General features: G+C 43.1%; 1 protein-coding gene and 1 long non-coding RNA gene across 3 annotated transcripts in view; one reads left to right on the forward strand and one right to left on the reverse strand.

Moving 5' to 3' along the window:
• dnah9 (dynein, axonemal, heavy chain 9) overlaps nt 1-25,012 on the forward strand; it is a 585,611-nt gene that overhangs the window by 495,796 nt on the left and 64,803 nt on the right. The gene's annotated exons all lie outside the window — the stretch shown is intronic.
• The window catches only part of LOC134360203 (uncharacterized), a 62,223-nt gene that overhangs the window by 13,881 nt on the left and 23,330 nt on the right, over nt 1-25,012 (reverse strand). For both annotated transcript variants that reach the window (XR_010021273.1, XR_010021274.1), the window contains exons 2-3: nt 5,565-5,691; nt 3,151-3,286 (exon numbers count right to left, since the gene is read on the reverse strand). This is a non-coding gene — a long non-coding RNA (uncharacterized LOC134360203). The remainder of the gene's footprint in view (nt 1-3,150; nt 3,287-5,564; nt 5,692-25,012) is intronic.

Consider the following 25,012-nt stretch of genomic DNA (forward strand, 5'->3'; position numbering starts at 1 on the left):
ACAGCGGGACATTGATAGGATGAAAAACTGGGCTGAGAAGTGGCAGATGGAGTTCAACCCAGATAAGTGTGAAGTGGTTCATTTTAGTAGGTCAAATATGATGGCAGAATATGGTATTAATGGTAAGACTCTTGGCAGTGTGGAGGATCAGAGGGATCTTGGGGTCCAAATCCACAGGACGCTCAAAGCAGCTGTGCAGGTAGACTCTGGTTAAGAATGCATGCGGTGTATTGGCCTTCATTAATTGTGGTATTGAATTTAGGAGCTGAGAGGTAGGCTATATAGGACCCTGGTCAGACCCCACTTGGAGTACTTTGCTCAGTTCTGGCCGCCTCACTACAGGAAGGATATGGAAGCCATTGAAAGGGTACAGAGGAGATTTACAAGGATGTTGCCTGATGAAAGCAGGTTGAGTGAACTCAGCCTTTTCTCCTTGGAGCGACGGAGGATGAAAGGTGACCTGATAGAGGTGTATAAGATGATGAGAGGCATTGATTGTGTGGATAGTCAGAGGCTTTTTCCCAGGGCTGAAATGGTTGCCACAAAAGGACACAGGTTTAAGCTGCTGGGGGAGTAAGTACAGAGGAGATGTCAGGAATAAGTTATTTACTCAGAGAGTTTTGAGTGCGTAGAATGGGTTGCTGGCAACGGTGGTGGAGGCGGATATGATAGGGTTTTCTAAGGGACTTCTGGATAGGTACATGGAGCTTAGAAAAATAGAGGGCTATGGGGAAGGCTAGTAATTTCCAAGGTAAGGACATGTTTGGCACAACTTTTTGGGCTGAAGGGCCTGTATTGTGCTGTAGGTTTTCTATGTTTCTATGTTAAAAACTGGGAATGCTGAAAACACTCAACAGCTAAGGCAGCAACTATGAAAAGAATCAGAATCAGGTTTAATATCACCAGCATATGTCATTAAGTTTTGTTAAGAATATGGCAGCAGTACATGAAATATATGATAAATAACTATAGAGGGGAAAAACTGAATTACAGTAAGTATATATACAGTGCCTATAAAAAAAAAGTATTCGCCCCCCCCCCCAGAAGTTTTCATGTTTTATTGTTTTACAACACTGAATCACAGTGGGTTTATTTTGGCTTTTTTTTAAACACTGATCAACAGAAAACACTCTTTCATGTTAAAGTGTAAACAAATGTCCACAAATTTGTCTAAATTTATTGCAGTTATTAAACGCAAAATAATTGATTGCATAATTACTCGCCCCCTTCGAATCAGTATTTAGTAGACACACCTTTGGCAACAATTACAGCCTTGAGTCTGTGTGGATAGGTCTCTATCAGCTTTGCACATCTGAACACTGCAGTTTTTCCTCATTCTTCTGTACAAAACTGCTCGAGCTCTGTCAGATTTTATGGGGATCGTGAGAGAACAACTCTTTTCAAGTCCAGCCACAAATTCTCAGTTGGATTGAGGTCTGGACTCTGACTTGGCCACTGCAGGATATTAACTTTGTTGTTTTTAAGCCATTCCTGTGTAGCTTTGGCTTTATGCTTGGGGTTATAGTCTTGCTGAAAAACAACTCTTCTCCCAGGTTACATTTTTCTTGCAAACTGCATCAGGTTTTCCTCCAGGATTTCCCTTTATTTTGCTGCATTCATTTTACCCTCTACCCTCACAAGCCTTTCAGGTCCTGCTGCAGTGAAGCATCACCACAGCATAATGCAGCCACCACCATGCTTCATGGTAGGGATGGTTTGTTTTTGATAATGTGCGGTGTTTGGCTTACGCTAAACATAGTGTTTAGTCTGACGGCCAAAGTGCTCAATTTTGGTTTAATCCAACCATAGAACCTTCTTCCAACTGGTTTCTGAACCTCCCACATGCCTTCTGGCAAATTCTAGCTGAGATTTCATGTGACTTTTTTTTCAACATTAGCTTTCTCTTTGCCACTCTTCCCATAAAGCTGTGACTGGTGAAGCACTTGGGCACGAGTTGTTGTCTGCACAGTCTCCCATCTCAGCCACTCGGCCACCAGAGTTGTCATAGGTCTTTTGGTGGCATCCCTCACTGGTCCTCTTCTTGCATGGTCATTCAGTTTTTGAGAATGGTCTGCTGTAGGCAGATTTACAGCTGTGCCATATTCCTCCCATTTCTTGATGATTGACCTAACTGTACTCCAGGGGATATTCAGTGACTTGGAAGTTTCCTTGTATCCATCTCCTGACATGTGTTTTTCAATAACCTTTTCATGGAGTTGCTTGGAGTGTTCTTTTGACTTCATGGTGTAGTTTTTGCCAGGATACTGACTCACCAGCAGTTGGACCTTCCAGATACGGGTGTATTTTTATCAATCAAAACACCTTGATTGCACCTTGGACTAATTGTGTGACTTCAAAAACCAAATGGCTGCACCACTGATGATTTGGTGTGTTGTATCAACGGAGGTGAATACTTATGCCATCGATTATTTTGTGTTTTATATTTGTAAGTAATTTGGATCTCCTTGTAGAAATCTGTTTTCATTTTCACATGCAAGAGTCTTTTTCTCTTGATCAATGTCAAAAAAAGCTAAATTAAATCCACTGTGATTGAATGCTGTAAAACAGTAATACATGAAAGCTTCCCCGGGGGTGGGGGTTGAATGCTTTTTACAGGCACTGTATGTCTATTAAATAGTTAAATTAAAATAAGTAGCGCAAAAATAAAACCCAGAAATATAAAAAAAAGTAGTGAGGTAGTTCATGGGTTCAGTGGCCATATAGAAATCGGACGCTGGAAGGGAAGATGTTGTTCCTGAATTGTTGAGTGTATGTCTTCAGGCTTTTGTACCTCCTTCCCAATAGTAACAATGGGAACTGTGCATGTCTTGGATGGTGGGATCCTTAATGATTTGTGCCTCCTTCCTAAGGCATCTCTCCTTGTAGATGTTTTAGATACTATGGAGACTGGTACTCACAAGTTTCTGAAACTTTCTTTAATCCTGTGCAGCAGAACCCCATGCTAGACAGTGATGCAGCCAGTCAGAATGCTCTCCACGGTACATTTGTAGAAGTTTTTGAGTATTTTTGTTGACCAATAAGAATGAAATACAGCCGCTGTCATGCCTCTTTTATACCTGCATCAGCATGTTGCATCCAGGAATTATGGAATCATGGTAATACAGCAGAGAAACAGGCCATTCGACTTACCATCACCATGCCAGCCAAGATGAATCCATCCATATTAATCCTGACTTCCACCATTTGGCCTGTAGCCTTCAATGCTGAGGGATTTAAATGCTCTTCCAGACACTTCTTACATATTGCCAGTGACTGCTTCTCTGTTCTGTAAGGCAGTGTATTCCACTTAGTCAGCAATGTCTGGGTGAAAACAATTTTCTCCTCAGATTCCTGCTAAATCTCTTTCCCTTATCCTAAATCTATATCCTCTGGTTTTACCTGCCTATAATACAGGGGAGATTTAACTGCAGTCTACTCTGATCACATCCATCACAATTTCATATATCTCATTCAAGCATCTCTTAACCTTCCCTTTTCCAGAGTAAATAGGCCAGGTCTCTCCAGTGTCTTCTCATAAATAAAACACTCCCTCTCGGGCAACATCCTTGTGGATCTTCTCTGCATTTTGTCCAGTGATATTTTACACAATCATATCCTCAGAGTGAGTTAAGGGAGTTAGCATTTTAGGTCAGACACCTGCCAATGGAATTGGGAAAGAGAAAAACAGTAACTAATTCACAGAGAGGATGGCAGGAATGATGGAAAAGATAATGAGAAAATCTGAAGTCGGTTGAGACCAGATCAAAGAGCTTCATGGGATATCAAGAAAGTGACCATTCTGCTTTCTCTGTGTCGTGTGCTGGTAATAGTAGGGCTGTCCAGCATGCTTGGCAGTTGACCTGTGCTATTAGAGAGAGGAAAACTGAGCAGAAATCATAGATTTACAGCAGGAATAACCAATTCTGATATGGACAAAAAAATGAATTACCCCTAGTTGGAGAATTTGATCTTTATTTCAGAATGCTGCGGCTTAAAATTACCTCTTTATTTCAGATTGCCAGCTACTGCAGTTCTTTCGAATTCTATTTTCTGCATCGACTTACTTGCATATCATCAATCACATAATTTTCATTAAATTCGTGCAATTGTGTATTTAGTATGTAAATATTTTCAGATTAAAATATTATTTCTTATATTTAGGAAGGGCTTTATCCACACTACAAAAAGTAAATTTATCACCAAGATAATCATTTTCATAAGACTCTATTCCACTATCAATGTGTTAACCCAATTGTAAATGATTAAAATTGATTTTGGAAGTTGATACTGTACAAAAACATTTGATTTTTTAAATGTATGAAGTCTTCTCCTTTGTAATTTAAACACGCTCACAATATTTACAAATTTCTAATTAATGCCTATAAAGATTCTGGCATATGGAAGGAAAGATTAATTTAAAAAGCATCTTTAATGGTGTAATTAGCAGAAATTCATTTACCAAGAGACTTAATTCATTCTGGAAGTGTGGTCAGTTTCTATGTATTGTTTATTTAGTGATACAACGCAGAGTAGAGGCTTTTCTGACCCTTTTCGAGTCACATTGCCCTAGTAGCACCGGACAAACCTGATTGAATTACAGAACAATTTACAATGAACCATTAACCCACCCAGTACATCTTTGATTGTTGATGGAAGCCCAGCACACAAAGAAAACCCATACAGTCCACTGGGAGGAAGTGTAGACTCCTTACAGACAGTACCGGAATTGAACTCCGAATTCTGGAATGCCCCAAGCTGTAACCATGACACCCGAGTTTAGGCAGGATTTGATCCTAAACTGATCACAAGACCGTGGTTTGCGCAGGGTATCCTTCTAACTGGAAATTCCTTAATCTTCTGTGCCAATTTAGTCAGTTTATTTGAAAAGTGGTCTGAAAATACTGCAGAGTATATCAAAACTCTTAACTATTTCTCTCCACAATTTATTTTTGTAACACTAACACCACAGGTCCAAATTCAAATCTAGTTTTGCTTCTTCACCATCAAAAGAATAATTTTCAATATTTTTTATGTCACCAAATTTGACATTTATTGTCTCAGTTGTCCTGAAAAAGTGTATTGGAATTTCTTCTAGATATGTTCAATTCATGGATATGGCAGTACAGTGATCAAATGACTAAATTGGCTTCTGGAGTTTAAACCATTGATCAAGAGATATGAGTTTTAACAGCAGCGTGACAGCTGGAGAATTTAAAATCAATGAGTGAAATAAATGTGGAATTTAAAGCAAAAGGCTGGTCATGGTAACAATAACAATGAAACCGCTGGACTGTCATAAAAACCCATCTGATAAATTAATATTATTCAGGGAAGGAAATCTGTGGCCCTTACTGTTGTGACCCATCAGCTATTGACCCGTAGCTGTTTCCTCACCTCAGGGACATTCAAGTTCACATACCATGAACAGATGAAAGAAATAGCCTGCTGCTACACATCAGAGGATTTGACAGAGGGTAATCAGTGAGAGTCAGGAAGAATGGGGTAGAGTTCCATTCTGAAGACCATCAGAAAACCATTCTGGGAGGGAAATGTGCTTTTCATACCTGGCTGGATGCGAATCCCACTGTATCTTGGATTCATAGCAATGTGATTAATGACCATCTGAAATGATCCGGAGTTCCATTCAGTCATGTCAAATTTCAGCAGCTCGAGAAGACGTCAACATCATCTCTAGGACAGTTACAAAACAGCAATAAATAATTCTTTGCCCATGTCATGCATATCCTGCAAACTAATTTTAAAAGATGAAATGGTCATATCCTGGTTGGTACTGCTGAACAGCTGACTAGATTAAATTCATTGATATATGCCTACACGTTATGTTGCTCATGGTATTAGTCCAACAACTATAAGACTTTCCTTTTAAATTCACAAGACGGTATCTACAAGTTATGCTGCCTTTTACTTTTAAAAACTGAGGCATGTTCCCGCATTAACATGACAAGTCACCTGCAAAGAAAACCTAATACCCTTCCTAAGGTTGCAGCTACCTTCATTTTTATTACACCTCCAACATTGCTGCAAGAAATCTTTGTTGCTTCAGCTTGATAAAAATTCAAAAGGAGCTTTGAAAATAGTAACCGTATGCTGATAGGGAAATCTCAGTCACAATAAACTGCACAAGTGAACACACCGACTGCCAGCTTGTGTCAAGGGAAGATATGTTGTAATTATCACAGTTTCAGAAAGACATCCTGCATATCATTGAACATCAGAAACTTCTGCTGCAACGTATGTTGGAGCAATTACCTGGATCATGATGGATGTCTCGCGTAATTTCATTGAAGAGTTTCATAAAATGTCATCATTGACGTCTTAACCTTAAAATTATGTTCTTAAAAACGCTGTTTAAAAAGTTTCTCTCCCTCTTACTCCCTCTCCCTCCCCCTCTCCCTCCCCCTCTCCCTCCCCCTCTCCCTCCCCCTTCCTCTCTCCCTCCCCCTCCCTCTCTCCCTCTCCCTTCCCCTCTCCCTCTCTCCCTCTCTCCCCCCTCTCTCTCCCTCTCTCTTCCTCTGCTTTAGAGGATCTTTGAATGTATCCTTCAAAATATATCAAATGCTACTTCTGTATTAAGATGACAGGAGAATTATACCTTGCAATGTGTCATGCATTATTGTGCTACTCAGGTGAAACTGTGTTTAAGCTAGCCTGGCCTTTAAAGGCACAAAGTCTAACTGCTACAAATGAGCAGAGCCCAAGGACATTCAGAATTTAATTATCTGGTCAGGGAACATTGCTGATTGAAATGAGCTTTTGAGCTCTGGACTGTAGCTCAAAGGCACCAATGTGTTAAGATGGTTTTGCATCTATAAGATATAATAAATACATGTAATGGATCATTAATATTTTATTGTGGTTAGTATTTTATTGTGACTCCTGTGGTAGTTGAAATTAAATGTAGTCCTCAGGTATTCCAAAATTATGAAATAATGTTGTTTCTGAATGTTACCACTCATGAGGAGAAATGCTGGCAGTTCTGCATGGAACTGGTGCCATTTATCTGCAAAACCTGGACCAATCAAAGGAAAAAATTGGCTAGGCCACTGACCATAAGGGCATAGAAGATAAGATGAATCCAAATGACACCTGGAACCTGTGCCACTATGATCATGGCTGGTTGTGATCATTCCTTCCAGTTTCCCATGTCTCTTAACTTTCTAATCAATCAAGCGGAGGCCGGGGAAGATGGTGGAATGCCCCTTTTGCAGGATGTAGAAAGGCAGGGAGACCTCGACCTCCATTGCACCCGACCACTAGACCTACAAGAAGTGCGTTCAGCTGCAGCTTGTTACAGACTGTGTTAAGGAATTGGAACTGGAGCTGAAGAAAGCTTCATTAAGGAAGCTGAGGGGTTGATCGACAGGACACGCAGAGCAGTAGTTACACATGAGTGACCATCAGGAGTGGGAAATGGGATAGGCAGTCAGTGCAGAGCACTCTGTGGCTGTTCCCCACACAAAAAAACAGGTATACTGCTTTAGATACCATTGGGGGGCAATGGCCTAGCAGAGGGAAGACACAGCGGTCGGGTCTCTGGCACTGAGTTTGGCTTTGTTGCTCAGAAGGGAAGGGGGAGAAGAGGTGAGCTGCAATAATGGGTGATTCATTGGTCAGGGGAACAGAAGGGAGGTTCTGTTGTTGAGAACCAGATCCCTGGGAGGTATGTTGATTCAAGAGTGCCACAATTGTAGCCAGAGGTCACGGTCCATATCGGTACCAATCATATGGGTATGAAGGGTGATGATGCAAAGTTAAAGGACAGGACTTTCAGGGCTGTGATCTCAAGATTACGGCCTGTACCATGTGCTAGTGAGGCCAGAATTAGAAAGATTATACAGTTGTACATGTGGGTAAGGAGATGGTGCAGGGGAAATGTTTTCAGACTTCCAGGGAAGGTGGGGCTTGTACAGAAGGGATAATTTGCATCTGAACTGGAAGGAGACTAATATCCTTGCAGGAAAGTTTGCTAGTACTGCAGGAGGATGGGAACCAGAGCATCATAGCAGACAGTGGAGTGGTTGAGGGAAATATGTTGTTAAGCCTACATACAAAGTCAGGAATTGAAAAACTGAGCATAGTGGGACAAATGTTTCGAGTTGTGTATATTTCAATACACTGAGAATTGTATGAAAGGCGGATGATCTTAGGACATGGACCAGCATATGGAATTATGACATTGTCACGATCAGTGAGACTGGTTGCAGGAGGGGCAGGACTAACAACTCAATGTTCCATAGTTCCGTTGATTTAGACATGGTAGAGTAGGAGGAGTGGCATTACTAGTCAGGAAAGACATCAGACAGGACAGACTGAAGAGCTTGTCTACTGAGTCCATATGGGTGGAGCTGAGAAATAAGAAAGGAATGACCATGTTAATGAGAATACATTATAGACCACGCTGTGGTCCACGGGATTTTGAGAAGCAAATTTGTAGAGAGATCATAGACAGAAATATAAAGTTGTGGTAATAGCTGATATTAATTTCCCACATATTTACTAGGACTTCATACCGCAAAAAGGCTGAATGGGAAAGAGTTTGTCAAATGTGTTCAGGAACATCTCCTTAATCAGTACACAAAGATCCCAACTATAGAAAGTGTGACACTAGATTTCCTGTTAGGGAATGAGACAGGACAGGTGACAGAGGTTTGTGTAGGAGAACACTTTGAACCTAGTGAACATAATGCCATTAGTTTCATGATAATTATAGAGAAAGGTAGGTCTGGTCCTTGCGTTGAGATTTGAAATTGGAGAAAGTCCAATTTTGGTGGTATCAGAAAGGATCTGGCAGATGTAATCTGAGACACACATCAAAGTTGCTGGTGAACGCAGCAGGCCAAGTAGCATCTCCAGGAAGAGGTACAGTCGATGTTTCAGGCCGAGACCCTTCGTCAGGACTAACTGAAGGAAGAGCTAGTAAGAGATTTGAAAGTGGGAGGGGGAGGGGGGAGATCCAAAATGATAGGAGAAGACAGGAGGGGGAGGGACAGAGCCAAGAGCCGGACAGGTGATTGGCAAAAGGGATATGAGAGGATCATGGGACAGGAGGCCCAGGGAGAAGGAAAGGGGGGGGGTGGAATTCTTAAGCTTTTCGCTCTTAAACTTTTCGACGATTTTAAGTTCCCTGGCCCCCACCGCTTTATTTTCACCATGGATGTCCAGTCCCTATATACTTCCATCCCCCATCAGGAAGGTCTCAAAGCTCTCTGCTTCTTTTTGGATTCCAGACCTAATCAGTTCCCCTCTACCACCAGTCTGCTCCATCTAGTGGAATTAGTCCTTACTCTTAATAATTTCTCCTTTGGCTCCTCCCACTTCCTCCAAACTAAAGGTGTAGCTATGGGCACCCATATGGGTCCTAGCTATGCCTGCCTTTTTGTTGGCTTTGTGGAACAATCTATGTTCCGAACCTATTCTGGTATCTGTCCCCCACTTTTCCTTCGCTACATCGACGACTGCATTGGCGCTGCTTCCTGCACACATGCTGAGCTCATTGACTTTATTAACTTTGCCTCCAACTTTCACCCTGCCCTCAAGTTTACCTGGTCCATTTCCGACACCTCCCTCCCCTTTCTAGATCTTTCTGTCGCTGTTTCTGGAGACAGCTTATCCACTGATGTCTACCATAAGCCTACTGACTCTCACAGCTATCTGGACTATTCCTCTTCTCACCCTGTCTCTTGCAAAAACGCCATCCCCTTCTCGCAATTCCTCCGTCTCCGCTGCATCTGCTCTCAGAATGAGGCTTTTCATTCCAGGACAAGGGAGATGTCCTTTTTTAAAGAAAGAGGCTTCCCTTCCTCCACCATCAACTCTGCTCTCAAACGCATCTCCCCCATTTCACGCACATCTGCTCTCACCCCATCCTCCCGCCGCCCCGCTAGGAATAGGGTTCCCCTGGTCCTCACCTACCATCCCACCAGCCTCCGGGTCCAACATATTATTCTCCGTAACTTCCGCCACCTCCAACGGGATCCCACCACTAAGCACATCTTTCCCTCCCCCGCCCCGCCTCTGCAGGGATCGCTCTCTATGCGACTCCCTTGTCCATTCATTCCCCCCATCCCTCCCCACTGATCTCCCTCCTGGCACTTATCCTTGTAAGTGGAACAAGTGCTACACATGCCCTTACACTTCCTCCCTTACCACCATTCAGGGTCCCAGACAGTCCTTCCAGGTGAGGCGACACTTCACCTGTGAGTTGGCTGGGGTGATATACTGCGTCTGGTGCTCCCGATGTGGCCTTCTATATATTGGTGAGGCCTGACGCAGACTGGGAGACCGTTTTGCTGAACACCTACGCTCTGTCCGCCAGAGAAAGCAGGATCTCCCAGTGGCTACACATTTTAATTCCACATTCCATTCCCACTCTGACATGTCTATCCACGGCCTCCTCTACTGTAAAGATGAAGCCACACTCAGGTTGGAGGAACAACACCTTATATTCTGTCTGGGTAGCCTCCAACCTGATGGCATGAACATTGACTTCTCTAACTTCCGCTAATGCCCCACCTCCCCCTCGGACCGCATCCGTTATTTATTTTTATACACACATTCTTTCTCTCTTTCTCCCTCTGTCCCTCTGACTATACCCCTTGCCCATCCTCTGGGTTTCCCCGCCCCCCCCTTGTCTTTCTCCCTGGACCTCCTGTCCCATGATCCTCTCATATCCCTTTTACCAATCACCTGTCCAGCTCTTGGCTCCATCCCTCCCCCTCCTGTCTTCTCCTATCATTTTGGATTTCCCCCTCCCCCTCCCACTTTCAAATCCCTTACTATCTCTTCCTTCAGTTAGTCCTGACGAAGGGTCTCGGCCCGAAACGTCGACTGTACCTCTTCCTAGAGATGCTGCCTGGCCTGCTGAGTTCACCAGCAACTTTGATGTGTGTTGCTTGAATTTCCAGCATCTGCCGAATTCCTCTTGTTTGCGTTTGTAAACTGGGGCAGGTTGTTTTCTGGAAAAGGCGAACTTGGTAAGTGGGAGGCTTTCAAAAGTGAAATTTTGGATGTTCCTGTGAAAATGAAAGGCAAGGGTAACAGATTTAGGGAACATTGGTGTTCGAGAGATATTGAGGCCCAGGTTAAGTAAAAGAAGGAATTGCATAGCAGGTATAGTCAGGAAGGAGCAAATGGGGTACTTGAGAAATATGTGAAATGCGAGAGAACACTTAAGAAGGAAGTCCAGAAGGCGAAAAGAAATGCGGTTTCTCTAGCAGACAAGGAGAAGCAGAAGCCTATGGGCTTCTACAGATATAATAAGAGCAAAAGAATAGCAAGGGACAAAAGTGACCTTCTGGGAGATCAGAGTGATCATCTATGCATGAAGCCCAATGAAGTGGGGTGATCTTAAATGGATTTTTTGCATCTGTATTTTCTTGCGAGACAGACACAGAGTCAATAGAAATAAGGCAAAGCAGCAATGAGGTCATGGTCCATATACAGACTGCAGAGGAGGAGGTGTTCACTGCCTTGAGGCAAATTAGGGTGATAAATCCCAAAGGCCTGACAAGGTTTTCTTTTGGACCCTGTGGGAGGCTAGGGCAGAAATTGCAAGGGTCCCAGCAAAGATATTGAAAGAGTCCTTAGCCATGAGTGGGTTTCTGAAGGACTAGAGGATAGTTAATGTTGTTCCATTGTTTAAGAAAGGCTCTAAGATTGAGCCAAGAAATTATAGACTGGTGAGCCTGATTTCAGTAATAGCTACTATAAATTATTGGAATATATTCTAAGGAACCGAATGTAAAAATACTTGGATAGACAGGAACTGATTAAGGATAATCAACATAGCTTTGTGCATAGTAAATTGTACCTGGCCGATCTTATAGAATTGTTTTAAGTAAATTACCAGGTAAGTTGATAAAGTCAAGGCGGTGAATGTTGTCTGCATGGACTTTAGCAAGACAAAGACTTGGTTTAGCACCTTTTCTTAAAGACAGCAGTTGTGACAGTGCACCACGGTGTACTAAATTGGAGTATCAGCTTAGCTTTCTGTCTCAAAATCTGTAGTAGGATTTGAAACTCTGGCCTCTCAAAGCAGAAGATGACACTACCCAAGCCATGACCAACACTAATTTTGTGTAATGGCTTGAATGTCTTTTACCAATGAAAAGAATTATGATTTTGATATCAAATTTAAATATTAATAGCTGCTAAACAAAGATGCCAGTATATTTATATACTTAGTGTAAACTCTTTGAACTGTAATCTTTTTATCTGTAATATAAATTCATTACTCTTTCAATTGACGTTTGATTAATTATGCATGATCATCTTTATTTCTTGCACTTGCCTCAGAGAAGACGTGATACACAATTCAATTAACCATTTTCTTTTAACATTGTCTGTTGTCCCTTCTTGTTCCGGTTTCAGTATTCAATAATTCACACCTTCTCCCCTCCACTCTAAGCTACAGCCTTGGTTAAGATCTCCCCTTCAGATTCTAAACAGAGAATAAGATCATTGTGAACTTCAAATCACTTCTTCAAGCTCTTGAATGTCAGTGCAGGGTTACCATTCTTTGTACAAGTTTTTTTGGTATTCAAACATTTTTGCAATAGGCTTAGGAGCAACTTCTTGGTATCCATTGAAACACTATTCCATTATGTTCTTGCTACCCTTATTTAACATGGGGCCTGTTCAGAGTTGCACAGATTTGATTTTGATTTTTTATTGAATAGGGGAGATTTGATAGAGATATATAAAATTATGATGGGTATAGATAGAGTGAATGCAAGCAGGCTTTTTCCACTGAGGCAAGGGGAGAAAAAAACCAGAGGACATGGGTTAAGGGTGAGGGGGGAAAGGTTTAAAGGGAACATTAGGGGGGCTTCTTCACACAGAGAATGGTGGGAGTATGGAATGAGCTGCGAGACGAGGTGGTAAATGCGGGTTCTCTTTTAACATTTAAGAATAAATTGGACAGATACATGGATGGGAGGTGTATGGAGGGATATGGTCCGTGTGCAGGTCAGTGGGACTAGGCAGAAAATGGTTTGGCACAGCCAAGAAGGGCCAAAAGGCCTGTTTCTGTGCTGTAGTTTTTCTATGGCTTCTATGGTTTCTACTCATCTTCTAATTGTCCACTAAATACCAAAGGTCCTCAAATACAGAAATCGGAAACACAGGTCCACCCAGCTTACAGCAGGGTTACTTTTTAAAATACTGTTCATGGCCTAAATAGTTGGCAAGTCAAAAATGTGGCTGTGAACCGAATTCCCACCCAGCCATAGAAGTTTGCACCCCTGCATCAAATCAAATTTAATTGTCATTCAAAGCATATGTGGATACAGCCGAACAAGACGGTGTTCCTCTGGGGTCAAGGTGCAAAAGCATAAATGCGTATTATAATAACAAGAATATGGAGAAGATGAACATAGTCACATAAGAAAACATATTTTGAGTCCAGGGCCCTGAGTAACGAGTCCTGCAAATTGATGGTTCACTGCAGGTCAGCCTGTAATACCACCAATCCAACACTGGAGGGCAGAGCAACTGGAGAGGCCACCCTCCATTGCGCACAGATCAGCTGACAAATCTATCCCATTACTCCCCCAAATACGTGCAGAGGCTGTACATGTTTGACCATTCTTAAACTGCAGAGGACCTACATGCTGATCTAAATACCTTATCTACCTCAGGGTTACCATTTGTGGGACCAGGCTTCAGTCCCTCGCTTTATAGGTTGGTGAATTTTTAAATATCTCTTTATCTCTTTTGATCCTTAAACAGACATCTGAATGAAAAATAAAGTTGCTAAAATGGCAACAAATCAAAGCTGAAGTAACTGGGAAAAAATAATACCTAACCCCAGGAAGCAATTGAAATTACTTTTCTGAGGATATTAAGTTGTAAGAATAATGTAAATTCATGTTTAGCTTTCTCCATTGTATTCAAATTTACTTCCATTGAGGCTTTGTGTGGATAGTGAAAAAATTTTTGACAATGTGCCCAGAACAATTTTTGCTGAGCAATAAGTACTTCAAGCCACTTCCTGCCCTCCTTAAGTAAGGTAGGATGAGTTTGATTATAAATCAAGCAGCCATTTTATTCATTCATCATTACTGAATGGAATATTTTTTATTGTAATTTAATTCCCAGTCTAATGTCTTTAATTATTTCTCCTGATGAATTATTGCCCTGGGCATCTTAATGTGGAAGATAAAATAATAGTATTGTTTTTCTGTTCAGGCAAACGCGAAGCCATCCAATGAATGTAATCAGTTACAACCAAGAGGGAGCTTTGTTCTCATTAACAGTGAGATGATTGACAACTAAAGTGATATCTGAGCAATAATAAAATACAATTCCTATTTCGCTGGCAATACCTGCCATAGCTTCACTGTCCTGTTCACTTAAAAGGGTTGCCTAACTCTTAATTCATTGCGGCTTATAGTGAGTAAAGTTTGCCTTCTCAGTTCCTAAAAGTTCGGTATATTATCCTGATATGAAAAGATCTCAAAAGGTAAGCATTTTTATTTGCAAAGCAATTCTATTACTCAAGAAATTCAGTAGAAATATTGGTGAAGACTTTGGGAGAAAACTCCTTTTTCTTCTCACAAATGCTTCTCCCAGATCTGAGATGGTGCCTGGTTCTTGGTGTAACATTAAGTTTCAGTCAGACAGCATATGAGAGCATCAACCTACCTTTTATACCCGACTCTCCACAATGATCCTGAAACCCATCACTTGGGCTCAGGTTGAAAGTTTGCTACCAAATTTAAGCCATCATTAAGATGAAGAGGCCCTGTCTATTGAGTATCTAGCTGCTCTGCGAAGTAAAAGGCAAATGGAAATGCGATGGTATGAAAATGTTTTAGCAGAATATACAATATATCTAATATGAACATAGAAAATTACAGCACAGGACAAGCCTTTTGCCCTAACATATTCTACCTATCTTTTAACCTACTCTAAGATCAATCTAACCCTTCCCTCCTACATAGCCCTCCATTTTACTATCATTTGTGTGCCTATCTAAGAGTTTCTTAAATGTCCTTAATGTATCTCTCTCAACCACCACCCCTGGCAGGGCATTCTACACACCCACCACTCTCTGTGTAAAGAAAAAAATAGCGTTGACATCTCCCCCATGCTTTCCTTCAATCACTTTAGCATTATGCCCTCTCATTTTAGGCATATCCACCCTAGGAAAAAGTGCTGGCTGTCCCATTCTATCAATGGTTCTTTTCAACTTACACACCTCTATCAAGTCACCTCTCATCCCCCTTTGTTCCAGAGAGGGCTTTGCTCCATAACTTGCTCAACCAATCCTCGTAAGACTTGCACTCCAATCTAGGCAGCATCCTGGTAATTCTCCTCTATACCCTCTCTAAAGATTCCACATTGTTCCTATAATGAGGCTACCAGAGCTGAATGCGATATTCCAAGTGAGGTCTAACCAGGATTTTATAAAGCAGCAACATTACCTCGTGGCTCTTGAACTCAGTCTCCCAGTTCATGAAGCCCAACCCACTAAACGTATTATCAACTTGGCAGTAACTTTCAGCGATCTATGAAGGTGGATTTCAAGATTCCTTTGCTCCTCCACACTGCTAAGAATCCTGCCATTGATCCTGCATTCTGCCTTCTGTATAATCTCAAGGCACATTTATTATCAAAGTATGTAAGCAGCATACAACTATAAGATGTGTCTTCTCCAGACAGCCATGAAGCAAAGAAAACCATGAAAGCCATTCAAAGATAAACATCAACCTCTTCCACACGCAAAAAAATTGTGAAAATGGCAGCAAGAACATTAACACCCCCCCCCGCTAACTTGAAGTACAAATCAATCAGCAGTTTTCTCAGTGTATTACCTGCTCAGTTAGTAAATTTTGCACAAAATTCTTCATCACAAAGATTAGTCTATAAATACTTGTGGACCCTAATATGTATGCTGGAAGGGCACAGAGTGGGATGTCAAATTGAAAGTCGATTTTATTGTCGTGGTTAAGGGTTGAAATACTCTGTGGTGGTTGGGAACCACCTGATGACATCTGCTCCTGGCTGAAGGCTACGGTTACCTTATAAGGTAACTGGAGAATGCACCCTAACAGGTGTATGTAACAAGTAATCTCTGGTTTGTACCAGTGGCTTCCAGGAAAGACTGGATGGCAACCGAGGAAGGTTGGTGACACCGGAGAGACAGCTAACCTCCAGGAAAGACTGGCACGGGCTCACAAGGCTAGCAACCTTGTGGACAGCACTCACAAGAGGGTACCACGCAAGCTACGATTGAACACGAAGAGCAATATCCCCAGAGTCTCCCGAGAAGGGGGGAGGATGAGAGACTCAACGAGACGGTCATACCAGCAATGGCCAGGACAGGAAACACGACTACGAGGATACGAGGAAGCTAAAGCAAACAACACTAACCAAAGAGGAATTCACAGTAAGGCGTCATTGCGGGAAAGTCTGCAAAAACATCAGAGGGCTCAAGCAGGTCTAGAGCAGGTCTAGTTGTGGATTAATGGTGACCCAAGTGCAGCGCACGGACTTAGTATCCGGTGAGATGAAGGAGAATTCCAGCCAGGAAGCACCCCACAGAGCTGAAGATCTCTCCACACTTGAGTCACCTTAGTACTGAACAATAGACCTAGTGAGTCCCTCTTCGGTTACCCCAATCCATTCATCAAGGAAAGACAGGATCAAATGGCCTAGATCATCAGACAACGTGGCCTGGATGCAGTTCGATGATGATCTAGACGGCATCCTGGAATGTGCCTTAGCAGGTCCAGTACACAGACAGATCGACTCACTCACAGCCATAGTGTACAATCTAGCTAAGGAATGATTTGGCCCAATGGAGCAGAGAAGCCTGCCCGAGTTACTGCGGCAACCAAATAGGAGGGAAAGGGAGGTTCGTTGCTTGAGAGGCAAATTAAAGATGCTCAACAAGAGGTTTAAAACCAGCTCACTGGCCGAAAAAGAAGGTATCAAGGACTTAACCAGTATGCTGCAGGAAAAGCTGTGCAAACTCAGGAAGGCGGAACATCTGCGACAGCAAAGAAGGAAGAAAGAGAAAAGGCGAGCGCAGTTTGTGAGAGATCCATTCAGCTTCACCAGGACTCTTCTCAGCCAACAAAAATCTGGTCTACTATCCAGCTCAAAGCCAGAGGTAGAGGAGTTCCTGCGGGAGGCACACAACGACCCATGGAGGGGTCAGGGACTAGGAACCAATCGGGCAGTGCGTAGACCGGAAAAACCATCAATCGAGCTGAATGTGAAGGAGCCTACATAGCAGGAAATCCAGGACATCATCCGGAAAGCTAAAGCATCAGCTGCACCAGGCCCAAGTGGCATACCTTATAAGGTGTATAAGAAATGCCCAAAACTTCTTCGGAGGCTGTGGAAGGTCATGAGAAAGATCTGGGCCAAAGGTACTATTTCATCAAGTTGGAAATTGGCAGAGGGATGCTTTATTCCAAAGGAAGAGGATTCTTCCACAGTTGCCCAGTTTAGGACAATTTCTCTCCTGGATGTGGAATGTAAGGTTTTCTTTTCTGTGTTCGCAAGAAGGCTGACTTCTTACATGACGCAGAACCGCTATGTCAGGGGTCCCCAACCTTTATTGCACCGCGGACCTGTTTAATATTGACAATATGCTTTCAGACAGGCGGAGGGGGGTGGTGTTAATCACGACCGGAATATAGGTGATAAGTCAACTATAAGTCACTTATCAGTGGCTAATACACTCAATTTTGTTTCTAAAAGGGTTTATCCAAGTAATTTAATATTAAACACACAGTGCATATTTTCCTCGCATGAATAGTGATAAGTCAATTATAAGTCATAAAGGGGGTTCCTTATGTCCAGTCTATTCCACAATTTAGTTTTCATTGCATTCATTGCAGAAAACTCCGCTTCGCAGAGATATGACGTTGGAAATGGAAGCAACGTTTTCAGTGCTTTCATGGTTATCTCAGGATATTCAGCCTTGACTTTGATCCAGAATGCCGGCAGAGATGTTATGTCAAACATACTCTTCAGCCTACCGTCATTTGCAAGCTCGAGGAGTTGATCTTCTTCCCGCGCTGACATGGATGGTTCACTGGGGACATTCGCAGATGGGTCACGGACCCCTTCCTTTGTACGTCTTGGGTCATTGGGTCTTGGGAAGTAACGCTCGAATTCTGTTGACAGCGAAGATAGGTGTTCGCGCACCAGCTGTGAGCCTCAGTCTCTCCCAAATTCCCAGCTAATGTTGGGAACATGTCATATATGTCCCTGTCCACTCGCCGTCCCCACAGTTCCAGTTTGGCTGTGAAAGCAGACACTTTATCTGCCAACTTGAAGACAGTTGTCATTCTCCCCTGAAGTGACAAATTGAGTTCATTGAGCAGGTTGAAGATGTCACACAGATAAGCGAGTTTTGCTGTCCACTCCTCATCACTGAAGTGTGCTGCCAGTGGTGACTTTTTTCCTGAAAGAAATCTTTGTTGCTGCTCTCTTAACTCAAAAACCCTGGCCAGGGCTCTCCCCCTTGATAGCCACCTGACTTCAGTGTGTAAGGGAAGGCGTCTGTGGTCTGCATCCATTTCCTCGCAAAGCTGCTCAAACAGACATGAGTTAAGGGCTTTTGCTTTGATGTGTTTGATAACTTCAGCAATGTCACTCAATACGCTGTTAAGATCAGGTGACATTTTTCGGCTAGCCAACATTTCCCTGTGTGTGACACAGTGTGTAGACTGACGTTCAGGAGCAACCTCCTTGACTTGGATAGTGAAACCGGCCTTGTTAAGCTGTTCCAACAGCTGTGCTTCGATGTCCTCCGCTATGTCATCAATTCTGCTTGAAACTGTGGTAGCTGAAAGAGAAACCTGTGCCATCTTGTTAGCTGCAGCTTTTCCCAACAGTTCACGGTACATGTCCTTGGCAGCAGGCAGAATCAATTCTTCACCAACAGTGAAAGGCTTCTTAGCCTTAGCAATACGGCTAGCCACTAAGTACGATGCTGTCAGAGCAGCAGCATTTGTGGAGGTGGTGGTTCTCAGCACTTGCTTCTGTCCCGTTTGCTCACGCTTTTTCCGCTCAAAAAACTCACAGGTTTGTCTTTAAGTGCTTGGACTCAAGGTTCCGAAGCAGTTTTGAGGGCTTCATTGCCTCATTAGATAGCTTGTCTCCACATATCACGCACAGGGGGCTTGGAGCTTGTGAGTCACCGTTCGCAAAAAAGCCATATTTTATGTACGACTCGTCGTATTTTCTGTTGAAGGAAGCTTTATTTTTTTTTGCAGTCTCGGCCTCAGCTGTCTCTGTGTTATCATCATCGTTAGGCCTTTTATGTCCCCTACCATCTCTTCCAAAGAAACTCTCAAGCGACATTTGTTTTTTACTCATCGAGTAGTTGTAGGTTAATGACCGACTGATGTTCTCGCGTGGGTAATGACCTCGCATACATCCAAGTTCAACAGTGCGTGACTGAGAATGAGGAAAGGTGCGGTTGATTCATATCGTTTCCTCACGGCCCGGTAGCACATGCTTTGCGGCCCAGTGGTTGGGGACCACTGCACTCTATCAACACATCCATCCAGAAAGGCAGTATTCCAGTCTTTTCAGGGTGTCTGGAACACACCTCAATGATTAGCCACTTGATCCATGAGGCCGAGCAGAAAAAAGGCGACCTAACAGTTGTCTGGTTAGAGCTCGCGAACGCCTACGGGTCTATTCTACATGACCTCATCCTAGAAGGACTTGACCACTACTACATCCCAGTGGCTATTCGAGACATGATCACCAGCTACCTAGGAGGATTCAAACTCAGATTTACATCAGCCCATTTCACAACTGGTTGGCAGGACCTCCAGAAGGGGATTCCAACAGGGTGCACAATCTCCCCCACCCTATTAGTTATGGGAATGAACCTCCTGTTATCAGCAGCAGAAGGTGTAACCCACGGCCCAACGCTGGAGTCAGGTATTGTTCAGCTGGCTCTACGAGGGTTCATGGATGACATCACTTTAACAACTGTGTCACATGTCCAAGCAAGATGGGTATTGGAAACCCTGGACAATGTAGCCACTTGGGCGAGGATGTCCTTCAAGGTCAAGAAGTCCAGGTATATGGTGATCAGAAAGGGCAAAGTTACTAGCAGGTTTAGCATCAAGTTCAGGGTGAGGTCATCCCTTCCATCGACGAGAACCCGACAAAATCCTTGGGGAAGTGGTTTAATGTGTCACTGACAGATGGGGCCAATGTCACCAATGCTGTGAAGCAGACAGACGAATCCCTGAAGAAGATCGACAAATCCAGACTTCCAGCTAAGTTCAAGACCTGGCTGTACCAATACGGCCTTCTGCCCAGGCTTCGCTGGCTCTTCACACTTTATGAGTTCCCCATGACTGTCGTAGAGGGCATCGAGAGGAAAACCAACAAACACCTGCGGAGATGGTTGGGAGCTCCCCCAAACTTCTCTTCAGTGGGCTTCTATATTCCATCTGGGCAACTGCAGCTTCCCCTGTCATCTGTTGTAGAGGAATTCAAGGTGGCAAAATGCAGAGCCTTATTAAGCTTGAGAGATTCCAATGACGTCTTGGTAAAGCAAGCAGGCATTACAACCAGATCTGGGTGCAAGTGGGCAGCTAATGCAGCTGTGGAGCAGGCAGTGTGTTCTCTGAAGATGCGAGATATCATCGGCAACCCCTGCGTCGGGCGGCAAGACCTCGGCTCAGTTCACTTCCAGCAGTGGGGAAACGCAAGCATAAGGGACAGGTGAGACATGATACAGGCAGAAGTACGGATCCATGAGGGAGAGAAGCGGATGTCAAAGGCAGTGGAACAAGGGTCCCAGGGTGCCTGGACAAAATGGGATCTGCCCAAGCGCAGGATCTCATGGGCAGAGTTATGGAGACTGGAGCCCTTCCACATTTCCTTCCTCTTGTAATCCGTGTATGACACCCTTCCTTCACCATTACATCTGTACACATGGGGGATGAGAGAGGACCCAAACTGTAAGCTCTGTGGTCAAAGGGGATACTGACTCATATACTGTCTGGATGTAAAACAGCTCTAACTCAAGGACGGTATAGGTGGTGCCATGATAAGATGCTTCTGGCTCTTGCTGACACACTAGAGCGGAAGAGATGCAAGAAGAGGACGGCTGGCACAGATTTGAGGAAGGCCATCACCTTCATCAAAGAGGGAGCTAGGCCTTTCATAACCAAACAACCAAAGCCCAATCTGCTACTAACGGCCAGGTCCTGGGAGATGAGGGTCAATGTGGGAAGGAGGTTGCAGTTCCCGGATGTGGTGCACACAACCCATCGTCCAGACATTGTACTGTGGTCAACCGAAGACAAGAAAATAATTCTGGTTGAGCTGACTGTGCCGTGGGAGGAGGGATGGGAAGAGGCCCATGAGAGAAAGGTCTTGAAGTACCAGCTCTTAGCGCAGGAGTGTAATGGCAGGCATGGTTGTTCCCTGTGGAGATTGGCTGCAGAGGTTTCCCAGACAAATCAGCTCTGGGCCTGGATGAAAGGAGCAAAAAACAAGCAGCTCATAGGATGGGGGAAGAGGCAGAACTAGCCTCTTGTTGGATTTGGAGTAGGCGAGAGGAGGGAAGCTGGAAGCCAGGAGCAGATGGGCAGTGATTTGGCCACCACTGCCGGCCCACCAACTGGTGAGTGTCGTGGTTAAGGGTCAAAACACTCCGTCAAGGTTGGGAACCACCTGATGACATCTGCTCCTGGCTGAAGGTTACGGTTACCTTATAAGGTATCTGGAGAATGCACCCTAACAGGTGTATGTAACAGGACAAGTCATATACATGTGTATGCACAGGCGCAATGAAAAACTTAGTTACAGCAGCATCACAGCACATCACGTTTGATCTAAAACCTTCAAGAGAAAAATATAAATGATATAAGAAAGAATACAATTAGAACAATGGCCATATTGTGATGGGTCTGGTTGTAAATCTGTAGTGGATCTGGATAGGAGGGAAACCACACATCTGTGGCATGAGGAATCAGCGATGGACATTTTCAGTAAGGGGGAATCACGCATGGAGGGGATACACTGGGTCATTGCAGTGCATAGGAGGCCAAGAAGATTAAAGTAAGCTATGGACCAACTTGACGGGCATCTTTGTTTTAGTAATAATTACTCATTATCTCAGAATGCCCAGAAATGTAAATCACATCAGGGGCACAGTTGACTGAATCCTACTAAATTTTCTTTTATACAACACAACCTAGGAATAGCTGTTATCATCTTCAATGTGAGGAAAAACATCAAAATATGATGCTGAAAAAGTTACCAATGTATAACTCTGTTCCTGAGCTTCTGTGAAATAGGCAGACCATCATAAGGGACAGAAATAATGAGTTTGCACCTTGGGTTGTCGAAATGCTTTTAGATTCAGATGCTAGAGTTTCACAGGCAGACAATGTCATTATAACTTTACGTTTCTTAAATAAGGTTGCCTCATGGTGGGACACAGTGAAAAATTCTGTGACAGCCATGAAATGCAGCTGCTTTTGAAGTCTGCAGTGAACGCAACTGAACCTGAACTTAAGAGATATTTTCAATGCTAATTCAACAGATTCCAATACAAATCATAAACATTGACGTCATTTGCAGTAGTGCTTTGAACCTCTCTGGAGCATCTACGTTCATAAACTTAGTTAAGATTGATTAAGTCCCAGCTTTTGATGATGGGTCAACGTTGCCATGGAGAAACCCTACATGCATGACTTTGGAATAGAGCTGCAAGAGCTTTCTTTTCTTCACGTTGTCAGTAGAACATAAGAAATGGGGGCATCAGAAAACCACACAGCCTTCAATTTTGGTCTGTCATTAAGCAAGAACATGCCTGAGGTTCTGCAGTTCCCTACAGTAGCCTTTCATTCTCTGACTGCTAAGTTTTCTTCATCTCAATCCTGTTGCTATATACTTTGCATCAAAGGCAAGGGATTCTGAACATCTATAAGGGCAGTTCTTCTAAGAAATTTTGTACATTTCAATGAATGTAATTTCATTCTACCTAATCCTTCCAGAAAGGATAGCCCTGCTATTCCAGAACTGAATCCACTAAAGCCGCTCAGGGCAAGCACTTCCAGATAGGATCTCAAAGAAAAACCATAAATGCTTGCAGCAAAGATACAGTGTGTTCTTAAAGTGAAACTCCTTTACAAAAAGGTCTAAAATGACATGGCTTAGAAAATCGATACTTTAATGTCGAACATTTCTTTTCACTCCAAAAGTTCAAATGAGCTCTTCCAAATGTGAGTCTTGTACATTTGATGTCATTTCCATATCAGATATATATCAAATTAAGTCAATCCCCTGATCATGTTGCCTGGGGAATTAGACCACGTTGTTCTGAGAAGCAACTTCTGTGCACTTGTTTTGGTTAAATCGTGCATTTGTTAGCCACACCAAACGTCTATTTTAGGCTCTCTTCTTGACCCAGAAGTGCCACCTCCACTGTTCTCACCAGACCACTTACTGTTCTCAGGACCTATCAGCCCAGGCAGGACTCCTCTGAGCACTCTGACAGCCCTCTTTCCCTGCCATTCAGCAGTCCCCCGAACTACCTAATGAGCTCCTTGACTGCCATTCCAACACCCAGAAGGTGCTAAGCACCATTCACGTTGCTAGTGTTGGCAACCCATTTCACCCCTTTCTCCTTCTGCTTGGGTCCCAATTAGTGCTTTGACCTCTGGTCCTTTCTCTCTAACAGTCAAAGCTCCCTGACTCCCAGACCAGCCATTTGTCTGGGACAAAGAATTTATTTTATGTGCTCAGCGTGATACTTAGATTTTCTGCAGAACAACCATATAATGTGATTTTTACTGAGAATAACCCTATCACTTTCAAAAATCCATGCCAGCAGCAGTTAACACCAGCCACTTCACCTATAGCCATTTTCCTAGGTGTTGTGCTTGTGATCAATTGGAGAGAAAATTACTGGAATTTCCATAACTGTCTGGAGTTTCCATGACTGAATATCAAGATTGTATAATATATACATACTTTGATAATAAATGTACAAGTATACAAATGTAATAATGTACAAATGTATAATAAAAATAACTTCGTGCAAGACCCACTACAGTGGTACAGACAGGCTTCATGATAGTCATCTGAGCTCACATGACTGCGCTCTGAACTTGCAATGAATGACACTCATGAGTGAGTTTTTACTGCAGAACTCATTCACAATGAGTGGTATAAGCTGCTTCTGTTCATATCATCATTATTCTGTGCCATGCTGTACAATGTGGGCGATCATGGTCTTCCCATAACCACGATTGTTCTTGGCAAGTTTTTCACCAGAAGTGGTGTGCCATTGCCTTCTTCTGGGCAGTGTCTTTATAAGACAGGAGACGCTAGCCACTGTCGATACTTTTCAGAGATTGCCTGGCGTCAGTGCTCATATAGTCAGGAATTATGATATGCATCAGTTTCTCATACAACATCCACCACCTGCTTCCATGGCTTCTCGTGACCCTGTTTGTACCATCAGAATAGAAATGATCGGTCAGCTCAAAGCTCTATACTGAGTTGGCATTGGATGTTTCTATGTTCCTTGACACTAAGCAAAAGCTATCTGATGAAGTGTCTCAACCACATCCTGGACTCTTTATTCCCCTCCAGAGATGCTGCCTGACGTTGTGAGTTCCACCATTTAAAGAGTGTTGCACAAGATTTCTGGCAGGCTTCCAAATGTAGCAGCCATTCTGTTGTATTCACTGAGTCTCCTTCCATACCCAGACTCATTGAAATTTAAAGAACCTTTGTAGTTTTGCTGGTACAAGCTGGTATTTATGCTCTGCTCGTTCCCTCTACTGGTTACAATGCATGCAGATGACAACTTCTGTCCATTCTACAGAATACATGTAATGTCAGTACTGGAACTGGTTGTTTAGCATTTGAAATCAAATATACAGTAGTTGCATCTTCATTTTTACTCCGTAATTGGTTTGATTCCACTTCCTGTCAGATTATACAGTATGTTTCAGGTGCGTGAATGGATAAGAACATCAGGTTC

This window comes from Mobula hypostoma, chromosome 22, assembly GCF_963921235.1.
Source record: "Mobula hypostoma chromosome 22, sMobHyp1.1, whole genome shotgun sequence".
NCBI lineage: Eukaryota > Metazoa > Chordata > Chondrichthyes > Myliobatiformes > Myliobatidae > Mobula > Mobula hypostoma.